This window comes from Mytilus californianus, unplaced genomic scaffold, assembly GCF_021869535.1.
Source record: "Mytilus californianus isolate M0D057914Y unplaced genomic scaffold, xbMytCali1.0.p SCAF_43, whole genome shotgun sequence".
In the NCBI taxonomy this organism is placed as follows: Eukaryota; Metazoa; Mollusca; class Bivalvia; order Mytilida; family Mytilidae; genus Mytilus; species Mytilus californianus.
Window position 1 is genome coordinate 1,591,769 of NW_026262694.1, and position 27,649 is coordinate 1,619,417.

A 27,649-nucleotide genomic window follows, 5' to 3' on the forward strand; every position below is an offset into this window, starting at 1 on the left:
ATACCAAATATAGTTTAATCTATTGCTTACAGTACTCAAACAACAGACCAAAACACACAAAAAAAAAATATAATGAACCCTGAAAATGAGGTCAATGTCATATGAAACCTGCCAGACTGACATGCATTATAATTATTCCATAAACCAAATAAAGTATAACCTATTGCTTAAAGTACTTGTTAGAAGGACCAAAACATAAAATCTTATTGACTAATGAACCATGAAAATGGGGTCAAGGATAGATGGAACCTGTCAGATCTAGACTGACATCTATTCCTTACAATCATTCTATACACCACACATAGTTGACCTACTGCTTACATGTATAGTATAAGAGAAATTAACCTATTCATGCATGCAACTTTAACCTTGATCACTGATTCAAGAAATGAGGTTGAGGTCAGGTGAACCCTGTCTGAACAAAATGGAGACGTAGCAAGTAGCCCATTTACCAAATATAGTTATCCTAATATTATTCATAATAAGTGAGAAATGCACATGACCAAAAAACTAAAAAAAAATTCAAGCAGTCACTGAACCATGAAAATGAGGACCAGGACATTGGACATATGACCGATGACAGACAGAAACTTTGTAACATTAGGTATCTGCAAACAAGCTCTTCTTATTTATATGAAGAATCCAGGTCTTCTACCTTCTAAAATGTAATAGTTGACCCTGTCACCTTCGGATAGTAATGCCTTTGTTTGGCATACTGCGACACTGTGAGACAAAAATGTATGTCATAATAAACATGCAACATTTTTCAAAAAGAAAATAATAAATTGCACAAATTATTGCATTCATTTATTATAAATTAATATTTTTAAAAATAACTGACCAAATTAGAGATTGATTTACGCTCATACAGGAAAAGATCATCCAAATTCTGATTTCAGAATGAAAGTTCTTATCATTGAGATACTCAACCAATCTCAACATTCCAATGTTTTTAAAAACTTCTGTCACATACATCATGAACATGGAATTCCTGAATTGATAGTTTTCAGGTTGTTTAGAGTCTTCTTATAGTTATCATGTCTTATTATTCTATCTGTCATTCATATTTGGTATATCTGTTCTTTAGGTTCAAACATGGCTATGCAATTTCTCCATGAGTAGAGACTAAGTTGTCATCCTTTACTTCAGAAATGTTGGTCAATTTGAAGAGAAGCTAATTCCTTATGTCCATTCACTACAAACATTTTGATCTTCCTACTCAAGTGCGCAATATTGGCATCACAATATGAAGAGCCTCATTGAACTTTGCTGTAGTCGAATCTTTTAATCATCAATCCTGCAATTATATGAAATTTCAGTAAAAATCAAAATAAATATAATCATGATAATAGCAATTTATTTACAGTTCATGTTGATAATTTCAAGTTCAATGAATCATTTTGGTTGAATGAAATGTAAATGATTGAAGTTTAAATAAAATGCTTCGCTGAGCGCAGCCTGATACGACCGCAGTGGTCCAACCCTGAACAGTTGGGGCAAATTTGGATACAATATTCAAGCTTGATACTGTCTGAATTTTGATTGTGATCAAATTTTTGACATAATAAAGGTTTCCGACACAAAATAAATGTGGTCAAAGATCTTACAAATCTATTGCCCAATACTGCGCAATTGAAGATTTCTTCTTTAAACTTTTCAAAAATTTGAAATTTGAAAATTTTTGAAAAAAATATGAAATCCTTAAAAAAATTGGAAAAAAAATCCCCCCCCCCAAAAAAAACCTTTGGAAACCCCCCTTGGAGCAATTACCCCAAGATTCAATCCCATCCTTCCCTTTTAGTATGGAACCTTGTAGTACAATTTCAGAGAGATCCATATACTTAAACAATTATTGTCTGGAAACTAGAAAAATGCTTGTTTTTTGCCTTTTTTTGGCCCCTAATTCCTACAAGTTTGAGGCAATTATCCCCAAACTCAATCCCAGCTATCCCTTTGTGATATAGAACCTTGTGGTACAATGTCAGAGAGATCCATACACTTAAACATAAGTTATTGTCCGGAAACTACAAAAATTTTTGTTTTTGGTCACTTGTTGGCCCTTAATTCCTAAACTGTTGACCCCATAACCCCTTAAATGAATCCCAACCTTCTACTTGTGGTATTAAACATTGTGGTACAATTTCAGAGCAATCAAAATACTTATACACAAGTTAATATCCTGAAACTAGAAAAATGCTTGTTTTGGCCCCTTTTGGGCCCCTAATTTCTAAATGGTTGGGACCATTATCCCCAAATCAATCCCAACCTTCCTTTTGTGGTATTGAACCTTCTTAAAAACTTTCATAGAGATCCATTCACTTAAACTAAAGATATTGTCCGGAAACCAATGTGTCTTCGGACGACGACGCAGACGACGACATCATACCATTATACGATCCCAAAAATTTTTTTGCAGTCATATAAAAACGAATGCTAAGTAAACAACCATTAATTTCAGTACATGTATGTGGGCAGTGGGACCAATATGTAAATTTATGTGCAAGTCCCAGGTGGAAGATTGTTTTTTTTTTTGGCTTACCAGTGATTTAGCAATCACTCGTCTTTTTTCTCTTTAGAAATATCAAAAGTATTTCTTCATTTTTTGTCGCTAAAATATGTAAAAGTTAAAAACTCTACTTGACAGTCTGTAAGTTAATTTGGTAGAAAAAATTCAGATGATGAAATCAAACAGTTATACTCTGAAATGTTAAAATATGCCAAATATTCAAAGTGAATGAACCATTACTAAAAATGTCAGTAGAAATAAGAAATGCCATTAATGCTAAATACAACTGCATACCAAATAAGAGGGTGTTAATGGGGGTACCATCATGACGAATAAGGGAAAAAATTCTTGCCAAATGACGTTAACGGTAATGTTTGGTCCATTACGATAAAATGTACACTTTCTTTTAGATGATAAAAAAATCGACTGATTTTGACGAATCACGTTAATTTTTTCTTCAAAATTAACATTAACGATAATTTTTTTAGGCCTCTGACGAATCACAATAAAGATATTTTGACGAATCACGGTAAAATTTTAACCAATTTGACACTAACCATGCTAACGATAGCCTCAAATGACCGTTTGACGCCTGACGGTAAACGGCATTCCTACCCTCAAATAAAACTAACTTATCATAAGTGGTTCTTTGTTAACTGATCATGATCTACATGAAATCACAAACTTTAAAATGTGACTAGTTGCTCAAATGACAAGATCAATTGACCATGACTAAGGGCCGCAGTAAGGGGACAGGGCCAAATAATCTCCATGGATATAAGATGCATCAAATTGAATGCTTATACAACTTTATATCAAATATTATTTATTTACCATTAGTAGTCTCACTCAAACTGACCTAATCAAACTTTTTTAAACACCAATATGTTTTTGAGTAGGGAAAGCAAAAAGACTCTAGATGTTGTTGACAATACATGTGTAGGTGATCTCTGCATAACTTGTGTTGAGCAGTCAACATTTTACCCAAGTAGCTCCAGCAGAAAATGTAGGTCATATTGACCTATTTCTAATTGTAACATACATGTATATATATACACTGTATTTAAACCCCTCTACAACGAAATTTGTTACATGCACACGTATACAAATTGCGGTTTTTATCCAACGCAATCATAGGTTTGAACGTTGTTTTCAATTTAGACTTGTTGCATGTATCATACATGTATATACATTTGTATATACATGTATATCCTATATCATAAGATGAAGTCACCACTTGCTCAAAACTGAACCAATATACACAAATCATTTTGTAAATTAGCATTTGCATTCCGACGGGGAAATCTGTCACGTTGTGGATGGGTATGAAACTAGAGGCTCTCAAGAGCCTGTATCGCTCACCTGTATTTACTGATGCTTTGGAAATCATGTAAAACTAGGTTAAATTCATAATTAATAGTATTAGATATTAGATATTATAAAGATATCTAAGATAATAACAAAAAACTGCAAAATTTCTGTAAAATTACTAACTCAGGGGCAGCAACCCAAAAACGGGTTGTCGGATTCGTCTGAAAATTTCAGGGCAGATAAACTAAATCTGATGAACATGTTTGCCACCTTGTCAGATTTGCTGTAAATGCTTTAGTTTCAGAGATAAAAACCAAAAACTGCATTTTACCCCTATGTTCTATTTTTAACGAAGTCGGCCATGATGGTTGGAAAGCGGGGTCATCGGAAATTTTTTTTAAACTAGATACCCTAATAATGATTATGGCCAAGTATGGTTAAATTTGTCTCAGTAGTTTCAGAGAAGAAGATTTTTGTAAAAGATTACAAAAATTTACGAAAAATTGTTAAAAATTGATTATTAAGGGCAATAACTCCTAAAGGGGTCGACTGACAATTTTGGTCATGACAACTTATTTGTAGATCTTACTTTGCTGAACATTATTGCTGTTTACAGTTTATCTCTATCTATAATAATATTCAAGATAATTACCAAAAACTGCAAAATTTCCTTAAAATTACCAATTCAGGGGCAGCAACTCAACAACAGGTTGTCAGATTTGTCTGAAAATTTCAGGGCAGATATATCTTGACCTGATAATTAGTTTTAGCCATGTCAGATTTACTCTAAATACTTTGGTTTCAGAGATATAAGCCAAAATTTACATTTTACACCCTATGTTCTATTTTTAGCCATGGCGGCCATCTTGGTTGGTTGGCGGCGTCATCGGACACATTTTTTAAACTAAATACCCTTATGATGATTGTGGCCAAGTTTGGTTAAATTTGGCCCAGTGGTTTCAGAGCAGAAGATTTTTGTAAAAAGCTTACGACGACGGACGACGGACGACGGACGCCAAGTGATAAGAAAAGCTCACTTGGCCCTTCGGGCCAGGTGAGCTAAAAACTGGAAAATTTCCTTAAAATTACCAATTCAGGGGCAGCAACCCAACAACAGGTTGTCAGATTTGTCTGACAATTTCAGGGCAGATAGATCTTGACCTGATAATCAGTTTTACCCTATGTCAGATTTACTCTAAATGCTTTGGTTTCAGAGATATAAGCCAAAATCTACATGTTACCCTTATGTTCTATTTTTAGCCACAGCGGCCATCATGGTTAGTTGGCGGGGTCATCGGACACACTTTTTAAACTAGATACCCTAATGATGATTGTGGCCAAGTTTGGTTAAATTTGGCCCAGTGGTTTCAGAGGAGAAGATTTTTGTAAAAAGCTAACGACGACGACGGACACCAAGTGATGAGAAAAGCTCACTTGGCCCTTCGGGCCAGGAGAGCTTAAAAAACATGTTGTAGCTGAAGTAATTCTTATCTATTTCTAAAATCCATAATCATGTATAAAAAGATAGTTTAACTAAAAATATGGACCCACTAGTGGGAGTGGGTTGAAGTAAACATTCAATTAATGGAATTTACTGGTATACATATAAAATATCTCAATTCAAATAATTTGTACGGTACTACCTCTGCAATGCAAGTCTTCTGTAAACAGTTCTTTCAAATATCAAAGGTATGTGTCTTTACAAATCACCTCTGCAGGTCAGCAAATCCCTGAAGAAAAAGTTCAAATTTGTTTAGTCTGATAAAAATATAAATACATGTAGATATAAGAAGATGTGGTATGAGTGCCAATGAGACACTTCTACATCCAAGTCACAATTTATAAAAGTAAACCATTTTACCTGTAGGTCAAAGTACAGTCTTAAACATGTAGCCTTGGCTCACACCGAACAGCAAGCTATATAAAGGGCCCTACAAATTACTAGTGTAAAACCATTCAAACGGGAAAACCCACAGTCTAATCTATATAAAAAATGAGAAACATTTATGAACTACATCAACAAACGACAACAAACGACATGTATATGAATGAAAGAATAGATTTATTTATACAATACAAATTTCTGTGTAGCTCTTACTTCAGACCAATTTAATAAGTTGCAAATAACATTAACATATAAAAATGTCCCTAAGTACAAGTTATGCAGAATATGTTTTAACCCCTGAGAGCTAAGAGTTTTTAAAGGGCTTTGGGTTAAAAAAAATTTGGTAGATTCAAAAAATATAAATAAGGTAATTGGCCTATGGCAACCCAAAAATGTATGTGTGTTTAAAGTACTAAAAATACTGACCCTATATTTTATGATTAAAAACGCCTACAGTACACCGGAAAGTTTTCTTGTCATTTTTTAATAGCACTGATAAAAACAACATATTTCTCCCATTAAGCCAATAAGGTACGGTTTAATCATCAAATAAAAAATATTTCCGTAATTTGTTGAACGCCTATTTGAAAACAAATTTAGTTGTTCCTTGGATATATATATAACCTTACCGAATACCGATGCATAAAATTTTTGTAAGTTTTGAACGAGCCCTATTTATATTGTGTCAAATCATTTCCCCTTTTTAAACCAGTCAAAAACTTTAAAAAAATACCTATCTAACCTAATTCTTTTCAGCTGTAAGTCAAAACACTGGTGCTATCTTTTTAGGCCTAAATGCATCATAATGTATGAAACTTATACATTTGCTAAAGAAATTCATGTGAACCTTCCTATGGAAGGGCAATAGTCCATTTTTTCAGGACCAGGTGTCTCCTTCAGTTTAGTACACACTAATATTTTTGGTATTATCACCATTTTTTTCTAAAATCCTTTATAAAATATGATAAAAAAAACTGTTCACTTCTTTTCAATCTATTAAACAGAAAAAAATCTGCCAAAAAAACAAAATGAGTCTGATAATGACCCCCCCCCCCCCACCCCCACCCCCACCCCCCCTTTTTTATATTCATGTTGAACCTAAACCATTTTAAATTTTACAGTAAAAAATATAATGGGGAAGGAGAATGGTGTGTGACCAAAATTATCTTTTGAATATATAATAATATGTAGATAGTGTACCTTGTGTTTAGAACCTAGTAAAAGGCCCTGCTCATCTGGATGGGCAATGCTGTCTGGCTTTGATCCTTCCTTTGTGAGACGGTTGTGCACAACACACATTCCTTCTTTTAATCTCATGCATATTTTTAGGGTTTGTTGGTGGTTTTGGACAAACAAAGTGTGAATGTACGTGTAGTTGGGAAAAGATCCCAATATTGGATTCATATTGCAAAAAATCAATTTTCCCTCCGATTTGATTTTTGCATATTTTAATCCTAGGGAAGTGGTTCAACAATTCTAGTACATTGTCCAATAAGCGTGTTGTCTTTTCATCCTTAGAATACTGTGAATTCCCACATTCATCGTCAGATAAGATTGAAAAACTACAGTTCAACATTGTCTGAATGTCTGCCACATGCATGACATCAGTATTGTTTACATCAAAAGAGTTCTGCTAGGGGAAGTAACTCTGTAAATTGTGTTCTTTCATAAACAAAGCAACAAAATCTTTGGAATGGAATTTTGACTAGCAGACGAAAAAACCCACGAGACGAAGGCTTAAACCTGAAATTTCTATTTGCTTAGTATTTATATTTGCAATCATTGTGATTGTGCGGTTCTGGTAATAGAAATTATTTTGAATTGAAATTGCCTGAATTTACATAGGATAATAGTAAAACATATAAAACTTCGAAGTGCTAATACATAATAATGCAATTGATTTTCTAAAATTTGATCATACAGTTCTATTTGGATTAACTAAAGGTAACATATTTTGTGGATGAGATGAATATTTGAAATATGTCATGTTTTGAAATTTTTAGAATTTGCCTGATTCTTAGACAGACTGGCACTTAAGCAGCAAGCAAGCGATTTTTTTGTTTGAAATATTCAAAAAGCACTAGGCTTTTGTTGAACATTTCGTAGTTAATACCAGTCCAATTCAATTCTACAAAAACAAATAATTTAAGTTTGGACTTCCTTTTACATAGATTCTTTTTAAGCATGCTATACAACAAGCGCTTCCCCGTAAATAATGGTCTTATTCTATACAATATATCAGACTACCTCTTCTGAGACTTATTACTTTAAAGATTAATTAATAAATCATTACGTTTAAAGGATGTGGGTCGGGACAGCAACCAAACGATTCAGATACCTAGCCAGAGGTACAGGTGTATGCAATATATTAAGCTCTACATCACACCGAGTCAAACAATATGAAACTGACACCAACTGGTTCGGAAATAGTTTCTGGTATAATTTATTTATCTGAACGTTTACGTTCCCAATTTGATAATTGTTACATTCAAATAAGAATGAAAATCACATGATAGTACTTATAGACAGAGATATTAAAAGTATATCACTTTGCAACCTATTGCAAAAAATAGAATTACATTATGATACACAAAGGTCGAGTATTGAGTTCAGATGCATTAAAATAAACTATTGATACAGCCTAATCCAAAGCGTATGTTTGTTAACTGATCAAATAGAGGACTTATTATTGTAATACTATTTGTTTTCCTACACTGCAACGATAGAAGAATTCCTTATGTTTTCTGGTGTGTGTGTCTGTCACAAGGTTAAGATTTGGTTTAGGTAGTTTATCATTGTGGTCACATCAATTTTAAATTTGTTCATCATAGCGTCGATTTTTCATGTTGTACGGCAGATTACGGTTTTGCCTTCGTATACGACCTTTACTGAACATAGAAATGTGATAGTTTGAAATTAGTAGATTTTCAGGTGAAAGTTGACTGATATTGTTCGACAAAAATTTGTTTAATGTGAATACAAATTTGACAAGAAAAGAAAAGAGAACATTATCACCCGTAACAAAAATGCTCCTATCGTCTCTGCATTAGTTCCATTTAGCAAAGCTTCCAGCGCTGTAAAATGTTCTATGAGGAAAACCAGAAAACAGCGTAAAGTTGAAATTAGAGTTCAGTGATGAAAAAGGATAAATCAGAGATTGATCAGGATTTTATCTTAAATTTCAGCATTTACGTGTTATTTTGAAAAAGAGTGAGATCAGTTTATTTTCAAATAAATGAAATGCAACAAGATTGAAATATATTACAAAATTCAAAGGAGTGGATTATTGATATGTAACGAGTAGTTTACAAGCCACCGTCAAGTCTCAAAAAGAAAAACCAAACTGTATATGTTATATATCTGTATGTGGCTGTAACTCGTTGATAATACTTTGCTATCTTTAAAAAAAACATAACCTACTTTAAAACAAAATTCGATTCATAGTTGATCATATTCAGAAACATATCACAAATATACAAGGAAAGCGTATTCCTAATTCTGAGTGTTCAAGGAAATTTAACTCAACCCCTTTTCCGATCAAAACATTCCTGTACATAGAGTATTTTAATATCGATCAGTTAAAATGATACGAGTACAAATTCCTCTCATAGTTTCGTTAGAATTTCCAAAACCCTTATTCTTTTCAACAATCAAGTCAAATTAGCAATTTTTCGCCAAAAATCTTATATCTAATTGAAGTTGCCAGTCATCATCAGTGGACATGGTTTTCCATTTCTAACAAAACATCTGTTGCTTTAATGATAAATACTTAAAGTATACTATAACTACGCCAAACACATCCTACAGAGTACCTACATGATGCAACTTTAATGCATTTTCTTATAAAAAGTGAGACAGCAGCATTTATGTGTGGAACTATTATTCTCCATGAAGAAATGTTAATATGTTATATCGTGTATATGATATCTGACCATAAATTGTCTGTGTAAAACACCAAGTTTTGACACTTCTTTTTCGAACTTAGGAAAATTAAACCAGAATTCTGACTGCAATGTATATGTGTATGTAGAGCTAATAATTCATTGAATCTTTCCTGATTTGAGTTCAACACATTCCACATAAATTTTATGAAGCATCGCTTACGTTTCAAAAGCCTGGCCTTAACCGATCAAAATATGTTTCAACAAAAATAACTCACAGCCCAATAACTTGTATCCGTTCTCATTTTGCGACAAGCATTTTCACCAGAAATCCATTCCCCAGGAAAAAAAAATAACAAACAGCGTCGTTTGCTGTCAAATCCAGTCGTCTTAGATGTCCATCAAAATTTCAAGAGTACGTCGATTGCGATTGGATATAAATTATGCATAACGTCATGAATATAGATAACAGGCGTGTAGTGACACAACATGTATTCAAGAATATTTAACAAGATCAATACTGTCGTAGCGTTGACTGCTTCTGTTGATTGTTCTATGTTGTAGCATGTTTTAGATTTAATAAGAAATAATACAGAACTTAACGCCAATTATACAAATTCATTCCCTAGATAATGTTGTTCATACTTGTAGTATAAGACCAATTAATCTGATTGCACATTTTGATTTAGATATAGCTGTTGGTCCTAATGTTAAGATAAAAGGTTCCGATATTTTTCCACACACACATTATATTATCTGCCTTATGACAAATAGTATGAAGGATATTTGACACAATGATGAATATAACAACTGAAGCTCTGTCCACCCTTATTGCATATGTTTTGATAGGAACATATTCACTTCCGGTTTGTAATGTCAATTCTGGTGACAGATAATAGCTTAATTAATGCCGATTCTAAAATGTATGGTTTCTCAATACTTTTGCTTCAAATAAGGGAGATAATTAGGTACTTCCGAATTACAAAATTTCACTTCTGGTTTCATTTAATTGAACCTTACTTCACACTGATTCCAAAAATATAATGTTCTAGTAATTTTCACAATGGCTACTTCCGGTTTACAAAAGGTCACTGAAACTCAATGTAAAAGACCCAATGACATTCTCATGTACAAAGAAGAAGTTACACAAAAGGCCAAAATCTAGAGTGTCAAATTCACATTTGACCTTAACATCAATGTCAAGGTCATAAAGCATTGACCTCAAATCAAAAGAGCCTAGGTCACTTCTATATATGGTTAATGAGTCATATCACCATACAGCTTATTTAAATCATAAGAGGGGAGAAAAATCTCATTAAATGTCAACGTACTCTTTCAAACCAAAATATGACCTTGACCTTTGATCTTGACCTCCTTTCCATTTTGGAGGAACAAGGACCTCAAATCAAAAGACCCTAGGTCACTTCTATATATGGTTAATGAGTCATATCAGCATACAGTTTATTCAAAATATAAGAGTGGAGAAAACTCTCATTAAATGTCAATGTACCCTTTGAACAAAAATGTCAGTGTAACGACATGTCGTAACTAACAAATAGTAAAAATATGCTGTCGCTGTTTTATACGGTTTCTGATGATAAGTGAAATTTTGCCAAAATAAAAAAAAAAATATGACCATGACGTTTGACCTTGACCTCATATTCATTTTGGAGGGACAAGGACCTCAAATCAAAAGATCCTAGGTCTCTGTGACTTATGGTTTATGAGTTACTATAACTTTTCACTTAGTTTAAATAAAGAAGGGAAAATAACTCTCATATGGAGTCTCTCAAAATTAAACGTAACATTCTGAGGATATAACGAGCAATTTGGAAAAATACATTTGTCGCTTTCTTTTACGGTTGTGAAGGAGAAGTCATAACATCAAAAACAGAGTTCGGGGAGAAAAGTCTTAAACAGGTCAGTTTCAATAGCGTATAAACTGTACAATATCATATACAAAATATTTTTGAAATATAAATACAGCGCAAGAAAAAATTAGGTGGAAAAAAAATCAGAACAAAATTAAAAGTGGAAAGACCTAATTAATACAATATTTGTGAAAGTCTTTATTTTGTTAAAAAAATTGTAACAGAACAGTCATTTATTTACGATGACAAATATGACAGACAAAGACAAACAGTAAACAACAAGTACATTATAATACAAGAATTGAATAGGCGGACCACTTAACACATTACTATGAAGTTCTAGAAAGAAGTAAAATAACAAAAACACCGATCTCCGAGGAAAATTCTAAACGGAAAGTCCCTAAGCAAATTGCAAAATCAAAAGCTCAAACACATCAAACGAAGGAATATAACAACTGTCATATCCCTAATTGTTATTGCCGATCGTTCTCCTTATCTATATTTCGCCAATTTTCTCTTCCTTGTACTACTGTTATACAAGTGAGAGGTATAGCTAGCTATAAAACCAGACATCAGACATTGTTTCGGCAATAACAATTAGGGATATATAATAATGGAGATGATAAAATGTTAAGAACATATAATAAGGGGCAATCATATATAACAATAGAGAAAAATGGCCATATAAAAATATATCCCCTTACATGGCCTTTATTACATTGTCAAACTGATACTTATAACAAGTGTTATACAGAGATATTTATCTGTAATGTAAGGTTTTAATACGTCAGTTGAATGTTTAAATATAAATATTTTAACAATGAACATGGAAAGAAGCAACTCAACCTGAAATCGCCATAGCAAATTACACATCAAGTTTTTTTTGGATATGTCAGAAAATTGTGTTGTAAGGATAGCATTAAGATCTTAAAGGATAAACTATTATAATCATAAGAAATCTTTATAAAACTAAGGTTCCAACTCACCAGGCACAGTTGCTCATATAATATAAAAATAAGAAGATGTGTTAGGATTGTGATGAGACAACTTTCCACAAGAGACCAAATGACACAGAAATTAAAAAATATAGGTCATTGTAAGGCCTTCAACATTTAGAAAAGCCCATACCGCATAGTCAGCTATAAAAGGCACCGAAATGAAAAATGTAAAACAATTCAAACTAGAAAACTAACGGCATAATTCATGTAAAAAATAATGAACGAAAACAAATATATAACACAGCAACAAACGACAACCACTGAATTACAAGCTCCTGACTTGGGACAGGCACATCCAGAATGTGGCGGTTTTTTTTTGAAAGAACATATCGCATAGTTGTTGGTCTTGTATTTAAAAGGAACGATTGTGTATTGTTTAACCTCCTAAATGATTTTGAGCAATATTCACGATATTTTAGTGAATTGTTTATATATATTTAAATAAGTTCCCATTCTATTGTATACAATTCTGATTTTACGTTTTGGAGAATTGGCACTTTATTCATAAAAAAGGGGGATTTTTCTAGTTTTGACCCAATAACTCAAAAATGCTTTGAGTAGTTTTGATGAAACATTGGTGACTTGTTTATATCTATTGACAGTCGAAAATGAACTGAAAACGCCATGGCTCAAAAATAAAAAGACCATCATACAAACAGCAGTACTCAAAACACAACATACAAAACTGAAAAATTTGGTGATTACAGGTGCTCCGTAAGGGTAAACATATCCAGCTAAATATGTGGAACCCCTTGTGTTGCTCATGTTAGTACAAACCTGGTATTACGTCAAATTCGGAAGGTCACATTCGGAGAAAAGGGGACAGGATTGTAGTTTCTACAATTGGAAAATATCTATTGTCATCTGTGAAACGGATATTCCATAATGGTCAACCAACTCGTGATCTATTTTGTCGTATAGTTTGTTTTCAACCGATGTGTGAACAAAACAAACATACATAATAGGCAAAAATGTAAAAAATAATACAGCAGTCAACATTGTGTTATAATCTTAATCACTATAAAAAAATCAAATATGTAACAAAGAAACACAAAAAGGCATAAAAAAGGGCATATAGACAAAGCACATTAGCAAAAATGAAAGACAAGAATATAAAAATTTATCATAGCACAATAACACAATGACGGGATGTACAAAGCCACGTCAAATGGATATCAACAAAAATAGACTGAACAGTAAAAGTAATATCCATAAAGACAAAGAAAATAATACTTTAACACGTTATTAAGATAAAAAAACAACGTCAGTACCAGGAATATATACTTCAAGACCATCGTGTATTATTTGTGAAGTTGATACGGAATATTTATCAACAAGGTCTTAGTATCTCCCGATGAACTTTTTTAGAAAAAGGACGAGACGATCTTTGACATACCCCTGGTTCATCAACTTTCTAATCAGACACTGGTGACGTTTTACAAAGTCTGAGTAGCAGCTGCAAGCTCTTAATTGCCGAATCAGTTGCGAAATATATATCCCATATGCAGGTAAAGTTGGTATATTGCTACTAAGGTGGGGGGAAATTGATAATTTCAAAATTGAAATAGTCTCGTGTGTCATAGATCCTGGTACTGAGATGACCGCGTATGTCAAATTCGAGGTATAAGTCTCAAAATGAGGCAGAGGAAGCCGTGTCTGTTGTTTCTTCAATTGTTAGTTCTGGAGGATATATTAATGGAATCCAACCGGAAAAGTAAGGATTGTTAATGAAAAGAATATCATCAATCTATCTGAATGTGAAATTAAATGATCTGGCTTCTTTGTTCTTCTTGTTTTGACAAGTGTCTGAAGGAACTCCGACTCATATGAAAATGAGAAGAGGTCGGCACGGAGAGGCGCACAGTTCTTTCCCATAGGAATGCCTCCAAATTCAACAAATGTGTTGTCAATAAGAAACTCCAGCATACTGATCACTTGTTCTTCTGTGTAGCATGTTTTATCTGTTTGTCCACTATTAACAAAATATGCCGTATGGTATCCCAAAGTAACAAATTTAAAGCGTATGCTACGATTTCTATGTTGAAAAGCATTGTGGATTATTTCTTTTAGACGATTTTTCAATTTTACATGTGGAATGGTGGTATACAGGGTTGAAAAATCAAAAGTTTTGGAAGTCATTGAAGCAAGTTTTTTAAAGATAAAATTAAAGTAATCCCTCAAAAAGTCTTTAAAGTGACATTAACAATAAATTATTGTGTTTTGTTTTAACAGAAACACATGTGAACCGCCTAATAAGATATATTTTGAAATAATACACCGACTAACATTCAAAAACAATTTAAACCTTAAAAAAATTTAATTAATATCAAACACATATTAGATAGCACACATATTTATTTTAATTCCATCAAATGTTTAACCACGCATTTTATAGTACGGGAATTGACCACTTTACACACTTTTATGATGGCCTTTATCGGGGTTACAGAAAAAAAAATAGTGGACACAAAATAGATAACAAATTGACAAAAAAAATAATGAAGAATGGGGTGCTTTAAATAAAATATTGATAATAATAGTTATACATATTTAAGGATAGAAAAATAACGGCAGTAAACATAATAAATACAAACATAACGACCCTTTCCTGGCCCTCTACAAGGATGTTTTTTTCCTAAAATTCTATATACAAATTGTTCCAACTTCATATAAATTCGTCAACAATGGCACTGGAATTTAACAGCACATAGCACAGTACACATCAAGTTTCTCAGGATGGGTTAGACAATCATTGTTAGAAGGTAAGGTTTAGTTTATGTCTTGTTTATATCATCTTACGAATTTAAATTAATTTAGAAGAAAATAAGCTACCAAGTTTTGTTGACAATGTTGAACTTCATCGACAACTATTACAAGGAAATACATTTTGTAATTAACTCGTCTTGACGAAGTCAAAAACCAAAACTAAGGTATGCTGTAACTGGCGGTGAATGCATCGGTGGCGGCGTCAACTATTTGTAAAAGTGTTTGATTAGTTCAGTATAAAGTGAACAACTACCGATAAACCAATGATATGTGATGTACAGTTGTATGAAAAAGAGAAAAGATCTTTTCTTAAACTTTCCTTTGTCAACAAAGGTCTCGATGGCGTCAACTTAGGCAATATCCTTCATCATAAATTAGTTCAGTCAAAAATACCTCCTTATTTTAAAGATCAGTCTGTACCAATAATTTCTAATACCTATACCAAACCAATTGCAACTAAAATTTTCAATCACAAACACGTTTTGCAGGATCTCATCATTGACGACTTCAAGACTTCAAGTCTAAACCTCCTGATTGCACCTGTGCTAGTTCCCAATTTACATATAATCCGGCTGGCCACGTTATTACCGGAGACCTCAACATTGTCAATAACACTTCCCTGCGAAATTTGTTATCCAAAGGTCCGAAATATCGTGAGCCTAAATCCATCAATTGGAAATACAACTTCAAAATACTGAAGGATACAGTCGAGGATTATGCCAGGCAATGGACTAAACGCGAGAAAGAAGACGTAGATACTCTTTCCAAATGGATTAAGGCTGTGAGGTCGTTGATACAAATCCGAATTAAGAAACTAAATGGGCATATCAATACCCACGCTACATCAATTTTTAAGGACCCAAATGTTGCAAAACACTTGTCCTACCTCGATGACAAATATGTTGTTGTCCCCGCAGATAAAGCCCCAAACAACATCGTTTTTGTGTGTAAATACCATTACATAAACTGCTTGATACATGAATTAGGTATTGACAATTCACTTGGGAACTCAACATAGACCCTCACGACACTTACCAAAGAGGAAATCCTGGATAATCATAGGTCTGTTCTATGTTCCTTTGGAATTTCAACCAAAGATGAAGAACTGGATATTCCATCACTGTATTGGATACCTAAACTACATAAGTGTCCTTACAAACAACGGTATATTGCTGGGTCTTCCAAGTGCTCCAAGAAACCTCTTTCTAAATTATTAACATATATTTTATCAGCAATCAAAGCCGGGCTCCAACGTTATTGTGAAACTGCCTATTCTAGAGGTGGCCTGAATCAGATGTGGATACTATAAAAAATCCAAAGATCTTTTAGAGAACATACAATCTAAGCCTCTCTCATCTTGCAATAGTATTAAAACATTTGACTTTTCTACACTTTACACAAGTATTCCCCAGTCCAAACTAATAAACAAATTGAAAGAGTTGGTATTACTTTGTTTCATTAAAAAGAATGGCGAACGTAGATACAAGTATTTTGTCTTGGGGAGGGATAAATCCTACTTTGTAAAGAATCACTCTGATTGAAACAAAAAATTCTCTGAAACTGACATTATCAAGATGCTTGATTTCTTGGTTGACAACATATTTGTTACGTTTGGAGGACGTGTTTTTCAACAGATTGTCGGAATTCCAATGGGAACCAATTGTGCCCCTCTTCTTGCCGACTTGTTTCTTTATTATTATGAGGCTGACTTCATACAGGAACTTCTTAGGAAGGAAGATAAGAAGTTAGCAATATCTCTACGTTCCGCTATATAGATGATGTTCTCTCACTAAATAATACAAAATTTGGTGACTATGTTGAACGAATCTATCCCATCGAACTAGAGATAAAGGATACTACAGATACAGTTAAGTCTGCTTCATATCTTGACTTACATCTAGAAATTGACAATGAGGGTCGGTTGAACACAAAACTTTACGACAAAAGAGATGATTGGAGCTTCCCAATTGTGAACTTTCTATTTCTATGTAGCAACATTCCAGCAGCGCCTGCATACGGAGTATATATCTCCCAATTGATACGATATTCCCGGGCTTGTGTTTCCTATCATGATTTCCTTGATAGAGGATTGCTGCTCACAATGGAGCTATTAAGCCAAGAGTTCCAAATGGTGAAGTTGAAATCATCCCTTCGTACATTTTACGGACGCCATCACGAGTTGGTTGACCGTTATGGAATAACCGTTTCACAGATGATATCGGATATGTTCCTTATGTCGTAACTACAATACCCTTCCCTTTTCACTAATGTGACTTACCGAATTAGACTATTTACCGGATTTGTAATAACATAAGCAACACGACGGGTGCCACATGTGGAGCAGGATCTGCTTACCCTTCCAGAGCACCTGAGATCACCCCCAGTTTTTGGTGGGGTTCGTGTTGCTTAGTCTTTAGTTTTCTATGTTGTGTCATCTGTACTATTATTTGTCTGTTTGTCTTTTTATTTTTGGCCATGGCGTTGTCAGTTTGTTTTCGATCTATGAGTTTGACTGTCCCTCTGGTATCTTTCGTGCCTCTTTTGTATGAGCATCCGCGCAAATCATTTACATGGAGATTATTTGGCCCTGTCTTCTATACCATGGTCTACTGACTTTGCAACTTTTCCTTAGTTTGCATCTTAAAGTTTGTGATAATGTCAGAGTAAGGGGAATCACTTATGGCAAGTAAATGATATTTAGTATGCATTTTTTATCGGTAATTTGTGCATGTTCCCTTTTATATTTTCATTTCACTGCCTAATATTTTCTACGATCCTGTACAGGACCTGATACACGAAAATATTAAGCAATGACGTCACGCCATGTAATAATGAAATGCATTCATTCACACAACCGCTTGCTATCATGCTGATCAAGTAGGTATCAAAAACAAAAACTCCATTCTTCTATATGTATTAGCATTGGCACATCTTATCTCAATGGAATTATTTAGCCCTTTACCTTCAGTCAATTGAATGTGAAGTATTGCTATTCCAATTTCAACAGTTGTAAAATTATATCAAAATTTCATACAGACGAGACATTTATCTGTGCAAACAGTTTATGTAAATCAGAGACTTGTGGGTTTTAATTACAACTATGTTATTATCAGCCCTTTAAATGATTGCAAAGCTGCTTCTTCGATAAGTGTTTCATGGAAACATATCATATCCTTAACATGCATATTATTGTCCTTATCATCTCTTCATGAATAATTAAGAATTTCTGAACACTATCTCTATCAACTCTATTTTTTTTCACTTGGTTCATGGATATAAGTGTTGCTATTACGTAATTTAACATAAATCGAGCATATGGTGCGCAACTGTATCACGAGGAAAACGATTAAAAGGTAAAAAGAAAGAATTGAATCGTTTCATTGTCAACTCGGACCACTGAATTTCGTATACATGCATTCTCGAACGTGGTCAACTCGTACTGAATATATACAATTGTACAGCATTGAATGTCCATAAAGGGAAATATTGATAATGACTTCCGTTTTATAAATGTTCTAAAAATCAAAATTACTTTACTGATATCATTTGTTGGATTAGTTTTCTAATTGTGGTACGAGTTGACAATGTGACGAATTTACATTATGGTACGATAAAACTATAATTATCATAAAAGATAATAGGAATGGCAATATTTGAAGAATGATCAGTACATTTATAATTGAGCATCCTGTTTATTATTATACACATTTAACAATTAATACATGCGCTAATGTTTCATATCATATGGTAAAAAATTCTGCGTGCATTCTTGTTCATTTGTCGTTAGACCAATTGGTAAAAGTGTCTTAGTCGAGGTCCTCGTTTTTTCCGTGTATTTGTTTCAGTTAGCTACGTGTACGATTTGTATTTATATGTATATTCGTAAGATCAGTGCATATACAGAACGGATTGTTTGATTTCACGCACATAGGATTAAGCATTTACGCCTTAAGTTGCAGGTACTTCATATATGAATGTTTGTACATCTTCACTGAAAATCACACATGTTTTGCCTATTATTTCACGGGTTAGTACATTATATACCAGTAATTAATTATAATATAATAGTATAGAGTAAACGTCCTGTTATAAGGAAATTTAAATTCATTTTTCGAAAAATAACTTCCTCCTTTTCTTCAACGTGAAACTCACAGATATAAAAGTAAAATAAACAGAGCGACAATTTCAAAAGCCATCTTCCTCCTTGTGTTCGTATCAAACCGAAGAAGTGGACTGTTACTGATAAAAAGTGTAGATACTTGTTAATAATGTATGAGACAGAGACCACAACAATAATAAAACCCAACTTTCTGTTTGGATTTGTAAGCACATATTTCTGTTTTCAAGTTTTGGCAAACCATATAAATTTTCAAACATTATTTTATTTTAAAGAATATGATGTGGAAATGGGAATCAATGGCTCCTGTTTGAAAAAAAAAAAAAAACACCAATGTAAAGCAATTTAATTCGAAAATAATATTTGTGTAATCTAATTTATGGAATATGCACATGTATCATTCAAAATCTAATCAATGCTTAAACTTATAGTGAATATCTAAAATTTTCAAAATGGATTATCAAAATACAAAACAAAGGAAACGTAGCTGCAACAGGAATATAATCTCTTACGAGACAATACAATTACTTATTTTTTACACCTTAAAGAACACAAAAATGTATATCATACCATGAATACCTTAAACATTCTGTTAAATGATAGAAAGTTTTATGTATCATGTTCAGTTTATGATGCAGTGGCAAAATGTTGGAGAAAAGTTTTCAAATGAGAAAAACATATTCCTTTAACATGTTAAACATGTTATTTACATTCAATTTGCTTATCTTTCCCCCTAACTTTAAAAATAAGTTCATCAAATATATGTGAACATGATAGACGTTGGAACACAATTTTATTCTGGCCGTTACACAAAATATTAAAAAAGTAACACTTCGTTAACAAAATCCGTATCGTGAGAATATGCAAAAGCGTAACGTTTTACCTCAGACATGAAAACGCACGAGCGTAACGTATTACATCAGACATAGAATTGCACGAGTGTAACGTATTACCTCAGGCATGGAAATTCCAATATTTTAGTTTCGGTCATCACTCAAAAAACGTTAATCATCGAAATTTGCATATAGTGCATTAACATTGGTACTGTTTATATTATTATACAATATTAAAAAAGCTACCCAAAACGGGGTGCATTTTATTGAAAATTGAACTAATTTGTTTTTCACTTGTTCCGTTATTGATATCGTTCGTTTTCGTCAGTCTTTATGGACGTTCCTTTTTTTAATTTGCATTGGAGTTCAGTACGTTTTTTTAAACATTTTTTTTTGCATCAAATTGAATGCTAAATTATGTGCGAAAACGTTTAACATGTTTAACATTCTCTAGAAGTGCAACAGTTTTAACTGTGTCACCACCTGGAATGTGTCTAATGTCCAGATTTCACTCTAGTAAAATTAAACACTATCTTACCAAAAGGAGAGAGGAAATATTAAGAGAAAATCAACATCAATGAGTCGAAGACAACACCATGAACACAAATAAATAGAGGCTCTAACATGTCTAAAGAGCCTGTGTCGCTCACCTTGGTATATGTGCATATTCAACAAAGGACACTCTCTAACATTATAGACGAGAATAAAATTCATGACAAAAATCTCTGTTTTGTTGATCTTGTATTGCTGCCCATTTAGTCTTTTATTTTCTCTCTATGTTCTTTAGTTTTTGCTCAAAACACAAAAGAGTGCACAAAAAAATCCTCATTTAAGTGCAATCACTCCTTTTTAAGAGTGACAGTCTACTAACTATAACAGCAAAATTGTACTTGTTAGTAGAAGTTGATTTGCTGATCATTTTTGTGATTTAAAGTGTCTATTTATCAATTAAAATTTGAATCATTTAAGGCAAAATACAAAAAAAAATGGTGAAAATCGTCCTTAATGGTCAATAACTACAATAAGGATTCGTCGGACAATTTCCTCTACTTTGCCTTAATTTTCGTTATTGCCTTGCTGGTCATTTTTACTTATTTAAGTTTATATATATATCTATTATAATTGTAAAGATATCAGGCAAAAACGCAAATAAATTGGTAAAAGTAATCACCAAAGGGCAACAGCTCTAATAAGGAGTCGACTGACGGTTTCGACCATCAGACATATTTGCAGAACTTGTCTTGCTGATCATTTCTGCAATTTCAAGTTTCTCTCTATCTATTATAATTTTCAAAATAATAGGCAAAATTGAAAAAAAAAGTTAAATGTGTCATTTAAGGGCAATAACTCCTATAAGATGTCGTCTGACAGTTTTGACGTATAATAGACAATTGACAGATCTCAACATTCTGAACATTTCTACCTTGTCAGATTTTCTCTATTTATAACGGTTTTCAAAATAGTAGACAACGCAGGCAGGTTAATGCACTTTAAAAACATTAGGCATTGATTTTCGATGATTACATCGAAATCTAAATCTGACGTCATTTTCTAAACTATGCGACACGTGATTGGCTAGAAAATTACATCGACGTCAAGTTTGAGCTTGTCACGAACAGCTGATCGGGCACCTTGTTATGATAGAAGTCAGTGTCAACCGTCCAACAAAAACACGTTAATATAGAAGGATGTTGCTTATATTTTGAGGTAAGTTTGTTTTAAATCATTTTAGCCTTTTTACTGGCATGGTTCGTCGACATTCATTTCATTGATGATTGAGTATGAATGTAGATAAAGCTGCATTGTTTACTTAAAAAGGGGGCTATTTTGTTAAACGTTTCGCTGTCAACATGACTACGGCAGTCTGTATAGACAAACTTTCTTTGAATAATTTATGCAAGTCAACACTATTGTATTCGCTTATAAACAATCCTATCTTCATTGACCATTGCCTAAGTCACTTTATGTCGACATTTTGCAGACTGACCTGCCATGCACAGATGCGGGTCCATGATGGCCATCAGAAATAAAACATAAGGAGTGCAATTTGTTAAAAGTCCGCGCAGCATGCCGGCCAGCTACCCCATTTTATTCGCCTCATATGCATGTCATGATTCTAATTTTATGTTGTAGGCAAACACTTGACCTATTGAAATCTATTACGTATATTTTGAGCATGAATCTTCAGATTGCTCTCATTCAACATGCAAAATTATTACCTTACTAGATGTTTGTTCCAATGTATAACATATTACACAACCAAATTAAAAAAAATGCATGCATACATGGCATCAGATATATATGTCTCTCATCATACTAATGGCTTGCCTCCTTTTGGTAAAATTGCTTAAGGCAGGCACATGAGATGCTAAAATATGTAAGAACTATTATTTATTATCATGGTCATAATTAAAACACATTTTTTCATTGATGGTTTTAAATCTGATAATCATCATACTTTCATTTTTAATCATCCCTTCTTGTGTACATTTAATTTTTTTCTTTATTCGTTTATTCTGTTTTTAGTCATTAGCTTGGTGTTTATTTGTTATATTGATTAACTATACACATAAGCACCTATATGTTTCTTTGTATAGATCTTTTCACATTTTGACAAGCATAACTTAAAACAATTTACATAAATCTTATTTTCTTTATTTACAATCTGGTGTGTATAAAATTTAGTTTGAAACCTTTCAGTAATTGTCGTAACTTCTTTTGCAGATTGATTTACCCCATGCACACATTAAAATGGCATTTTAATGCCTAAAGACATGTAGATTTTATAAAATCAAACATGAGGTCTACACAAGGTAAGCATTTATATTATAATGTATGAGTCTTGATTGGGGACTTTCATTTCTTTATTCTTTGTTTTATACCATTTTCTCTATTCTTTATCTATTTTGCCCATTATTCTCCATTCTCTATATTTTAACATCCCGTTATTCTCTTTTCCTATTAGTCCTTGTTTATTCTTTATCTATTTTGCCCATTGTTCTCCATTCTCTATATTTTAACATCCCGTTATTCTCTTTTCCTATTAGTCCTTGTTTATTCTTTATCTATTTTGCCCATTATTCTCCATTCTCTATATTTTAACATCCCATTATTCTCTTTTCCTATTAGTCTTTTTCTATTGTTTAATTTTTTAGCCCATCATTCTGCACGTTTTGCCAATTAATTGTTATTATCTATTCTGTAAACACAATCCAGACCCTCATGTGTTAGGTGTATATGAGGGTCTGGATAATGTTCATGATGTATTGCGATACATTCAGTCAATATTGATAAAGTCATAATTAATAATAAAAAATTGGTAGTGCATTGTGATGGGTAAATATCAGATAAAGTAAGATGTATTTGAACTTTTATTGTAGTTACCAAAAAATCATAAATTGAAAGTTCATTTTAAATCAATGCAGAACTTTTTTCAAGTTTACTTTAATTTCATAATGATTTAGGAACACAACATTTAAAATTGAAGTTTTCTATTTGTATCATAACATGAGTACCTATAACTTTTAGATTGTCACTTACTGTTTTCATTATTTTTTTCAGTATTAAGATGACTTGGAGGCAGTTGTGTTATAATAGTTTTTACAAACTGAAATTGAGAAAGTAATCAGAGAAAAAGAGTAAGCACTTATTCCATTTGAAGATCAACATACACAAGGAAATTGTCAGAACATTTATAACTGAGGACATATATAACAAAACTATAACAGTGCTGAATATGACATTATCTATGCCATGTCACATGTGAACTTTGGAATGAAGCAAGTTTAATTATGACAACAAAATGAAGAATTACATGTTCAAACTGACCCTGGAACATTGAAAACAAAGAAATGAAAGTATTTAATCAGAGAAAAGGACTGTGCACTTCTTTCTTGTAATGTCAACACACAAAAGGAAATGTTCACATCATTATTCATCATATGCTAGTTATTGAGATAATTTTGGATCTATACATAAACAATGAAATGGGTAAGAATTATAATTATATCATCATATTTTGGTAGACTGATAAATGTGATGTGATAACATGTATACATATAAGATTGTTCTTGGCATATTACATGTGCATTTAAAGAATATTAAGGAATAAAGAATTTTCCAGTAAAACAATAACATAAGAAAATCAACAGGATGATACTTGTCTACATTTATTATGGATAATGGAAAACCACCAAAAAAGTATTGTAGGTATTGTGATAAGGATTGTCATATAAATGTGACCTATACAATATTTTTGATGTTAAGTGTGAGAACATTATTTTGAAAGAAATGAAAAATTATCATTAATTTTTTTATGAAACTTTTTAGATACACATTATGTATTTGATAATTGATTAATACTCATAATGAACTCAAGCAGTAAAGGATTTGTTTCACATGCATACCACTTTATTTAATAAAGAAATAGTTTCACCTCTTATTTTTTTTTTCTATATCATTAGAAAATACGTACTGATTTACCTAGTATTATATTTTTTCCTGGTTTTAATCCTGTACCAAATGACTTGTTTTCAAATTTATTGAAATAATGTTTTATATTGAAGAGACCACAATGAATGAATGATGCATGTTCAACAAATGAACATAGAGAAATTCTAACTTAAAGCAGATATTGTCTTTAGAAAGATGCATTTACACATGTGACATTTATCTGATCCATACTAATTTAAGTGAACTATTTAAAAATGTTTAAAAAAAAAAAAAAATTCAAAAACTTTATCAGGTCTGATCAGATTATTATTTCTCATGAAACACGCATAAATTAATAAAATATGGGCTTCATACGTTATTTTCGTAACAAGAGAAACAGTTTGTTTCAGAAAGAGTTTATTGCTGTGTGTCATCTTAAAGTCATACAAACCCTATGAGAATTGAAGTTAAGTAAGAAAACAAGTTAATTTGATTTACAGTCGTCACATATGTGGAGTTAGAAATGAACATGAGGTTACGAAAGCTCTTACAAAGTATATGGTGGCTAACTTTAGAGAGCTCAAACACATCTAACAAATGGAAAACAACTGTCATATTCCTGAATTGGTACAGGCATTTTCATATGCAGAAAATGGTGGAATGACGAGACGTTTGTGATTTCGAAATAGTAAATTTCCTTCACCTTAGCAGCAATATATATGTGATATACATTATCCAATATATTCGGTATTCAAGAGCTTGCAGCTTCTACTCAGACTTGATAAAATGTCACCCGTGCCGAATCAGATAGTTGATAAAGCAAGGTTATGCCAAAGAACGTCTCATCATTTACAGTGATTTTACGGTCATATCGTGTACACAGTACCAAACAGTCTTCAGCAGGTCTAAAATATTTCGTTCTCTATGAAACCTATAGTGAAATATAAATTAATATGCATCAAAATATTCGCAAGAAAAATATGCATATGATGAGGTGGGTCCTATGTGTGAACACGATGATATGTAAATACTTACGTTTAAAGTTTACATCCACGCGAACTATAATACTTTGACGGGCGGCATTTTTCCGTGAAACTGATCACGACGAAGTCACGTGTTTCGCGACTGTGAAGATGACAACCTGTTTGTATGCGCTTAATCTCAATCCTATCCTTGGTCAGTGGTGTAAAAATTCAAAATACTGTTCAATTTGGTGCATTTCTCCCATTTATTTAGACTTATGCTTATTTAAACTGCTTTTGATTTATATAATTAATGTTCAAAACAATTATATTGCATCTTTCTACTTATCAATGAAATTAAACATTGTTGAATTTTATGTTTTACTGTACACTTATCTATTCAACATAATTGCATTTAATATATCTACAAATTGGGTCCCATGTATAGTATTTGACTGAACCGTTCATAATTTAACAAATGAGCATAAGCGCAACTGTTTAGTAAGCTTAAATGGCATCGAAATGAAAAAGTCACAATACTTATAAGGGAAAGAATCAACCTGATTGGTGCAAAGTATTATAAACAAAAAACAGCAACCAAAATACTATAACAACTTAAAATATACACATAGCAAATGAATCATATAACATCGCAATGCTACCTTTATTCTTCACCAAACTTACGGATTATCACGTAAAAACCACAGTGTATACAACAATACACTCTTGTGATTTCACTATTTGTAATTATATGTTTCATTACCTGTCAGGGGTAATACTTATACAAGTCATATTTTTTATTACATGAGGATTTAAATACGGTAAACTTGTATGAGTAAATTATTTTAAAGATTGGACATATCTCCCCTTTACCTTCTCTAGAATGTACTTATGCAAGTAAAATGCTGGGGCTAAACATGTTTTTGAGCGCTTTACCCTCCCCTTAACCTGGTACATTGTTGTTACAACACAACATACGAATAAACTGCAAACATTAGTTGTAAAATAACACAGTCACATCCAGTCAGAATGGGGACGTTAAATCCGATCCTTCTGTAGAACAATGATTGTGCATTGATACTCAACTTCCAATTAAATAAAATGGTCGATGTTTTTGGATATTTTGGATTAAATGGCATTGTATTTCATTTCAACATGCACCTCTCTATTACTTTCTAAATAAAGGCAACAGTAGTTTACCGCTGTTCAAATGTCATAAATCGATTGCGAGAAAACAAATCCGGGTTACAAACTAAAACCGAGGGAAACATATCGACTATAAGAGTTATGAATCAGTATGAATCTGGCGGGGTATCGATATGAAAATCGTGATTGAACCGATAATTAATAGGTCTCGAAAATTGTATATTTTTCTGTGTGTTGAAATTTATTGATGTCAGATATTTGAAACATTTTTTGAAAACATGATATTTTCTTGCAATTATGTATGTTGAAAAAACATCGCCACCGGAACGAGACTTAACATAATTCTTCATATGATCAGACTGTTTATTAAATATCTTATCAGTTCAGAAACTGCAGCAGAGAGTGCGGAAAATCTATATTGGCAAGTAAATTTCGATCGCATTTGTCCACAACTTCTTTTGAATCAGTTGGGTCGATATGCGCAATTGATTTACCATAGGCGGTAATGTTAACGTTTTCGTCTGTAGCTCAGTCCATATCGTAACCAAGATATGTATGATGGCTCGTTTCGAAGCTGAGACATTTTCACATATGTGGTTAAATTTTCGGGGTACGAAGTAAGATTATTGTTTCCGTAAATTAGCATACTCCGAAAATCCTTTCGTAATGCGGCCCCTCGTGGTAAACGATCCCTTTGTTCACACAATAAGTTCTTTGAAATTTTAATACTTTTGTTGTGATATTGTAATTATTATGTTTATTTATCTTGGCCTAATTTGTTTTGTGTGGCTTTATAACATGTATAATATGTTTACATAATACTTATAGTTGTTAACAAAATAATGTTATAACTGTGCAGTTTAGAAATCACTGGAACAATCATAGATACTGATGGAATGATTCGAACTTTCTATTTGACTTACATAATTCTGGAATGATCAT

General features: G+C 32.6%; 1 long non-coding RNA gene across 1 annotated transcript; it reads right to left on the bottom strand.

The window, feature by feature from the left end:
- Window positions 1–800: 800 nt before the first annotated feature.
- On the bottom strand, window positions 801–7,299 carry LOC127699891 (uncharacterized). The gene is made up of 3 exons (XR_007981275.1): window positions 6,903–7,299; window positions 5,461–5,547; window positions 801–1,297 (listed from the first exon to the last, which is right to left on the bottom strand). It is a non-coding gene; the product is annotated as an uncharacterized LOC127699891 (long non-coding RNA).
- Between the last annotated feature and the right edge of the window lie 20,350 nt (window positions 7,300–27,649).